We start from the raw sequence: 1570 nt of genomic DNA on the forward strand, positions 1-1570 counted from the left end.
GGAATCACTGACGACCTACCTCAGGTCTTGGGGACAGTAGCACGAGTAATCTACCTGGGAAGTATGCACTGCATGTTGTTTTGTGCTAGGACTTAGACAGTATGTGGACATCAGTGCTGTGTGGAATTTCTAAGCAAGGATTTTTCTCAACGATTCATTAAATATGGTCTTTGTTTCTTAGCTGCAAAAGAGGAAATGCCAGTTGGGAGTACAGACCACACAAGGCTGGGATCCTGTGCTTAAAAACAAAACCGTAATCAAACCAGTGCACCAAATCGGCTGGCCACTCAATATAAACCTATGGTGCTTGGGGAGCATTCCTAAGAAACTAGTAGTGGATATTTGTATTTGGGACCTTTAAAATCACTTCTCACTCTCAAATGGCAGGCCCTTGGCTTGTGCCTAAGGTCCCACCCAGGTGATGAGAGCGGACGTGAAGATGGGAAGCACTCTGCCTCGTCCTTGTCAACCACCCATGTCCTGTCCGCATTCCAAGTCGAGTGAGTCTGCATGTGACCTAAGAAAGACTGTTAAGCACTAGATGGGGAAAGTGGAGCGTCTGTGTCTAACAGGTAAGACTGGTGATTCCCCACTGCCTCCCCAAAAGGGAAGAAGAGAATGACTCAAACTACTAAAAATATTTACTGCAATCGGGCCCCAAATCCAATCACTCCGCTAATAACTCCGACATTGTGTCCAAGACTGTTGTTGGAGGTAAAAAGCAGCACAGTAAATTTTACAAAATACAAACAGGATTTTTATTTTCTGAGCACTGGGTATTCGGTTAGGGCTAGGGCTGCTCCTTCAAGGGAAATGTGAGTAGTTAGCAATACATCTCGAGGGCTGGGTCACGTCCCGTGTCGATCATCCTGCGGTGGCGAACAGAGGCGCCCCGGTCACTACATCTCATGAGAGAGGCTAGCTAAATACCCACGAACAAATCACACATGCTCAAAACAAAAATGTAATAAAAATATTTAGTGAAAAGACACATTTTTGACTCCCGTTTATGGATTTTAAAAATACAAATAAAAGTTTATAAATTTGATATTCAGCTTGTTGCTAGCTCAATACATAGCCTCGATTCACTTCTTAAAATAACGTTGCAGCCTCGTTTCAAAAGTCCAACGCAGCTCTACACCTTCATTAGCCACGTTCAGTAGAGGTAAATACTTCAACAGTATACTTGCCCTTGGTCTCTTTAAAAAAACTGAAAAGTCTTAGTGTACGTTTAAAATTTTAATATTTATAATAAATGTTAAAAAGTTTACAGGTGAAGAGTAGCAATGCTAACATGTTGTGACCACTGAACCACAAACTCTGCTTGGAGCTTTTCTTTCTTGCGGATGTTAAGTGCCATCGGGTCGGTTCTGACCCACAGTGGCCCCATGGACAAGAGGACACCACGGCCCGGCCAGCACCAGCCTCATCGTTGCTGTGTCTGAGCCCATTGCTGTAGCCACAGTGTCAATCGTCTCTTTGAGGGACTTCCTTTTTCTGGCTGACACTCTACTTTGTTTTTGCACAGAAAACCAAATCATAATATGAGTATTTGCAATTTTTCATAACT

The sequence above is a fragment of the Echinops telfairi genome, unplaced genomic scaffold, assembly GCF_000313985.2.
Source record: "Echinops telfairi isolate 266 unplaced genomic scaffold, ASM31398v2 ScPeMD7_2565;HRSCAF=3150, whole genome shotgun sequence".
In the NCBI taxonomy this organism is placed as follows: domain Eukaryota; kingdom Metazoa; phylum Chordata; class Mammalia; order Afrosoricida; family Tenrecidae; genus Echinops; species Echinops telfairi.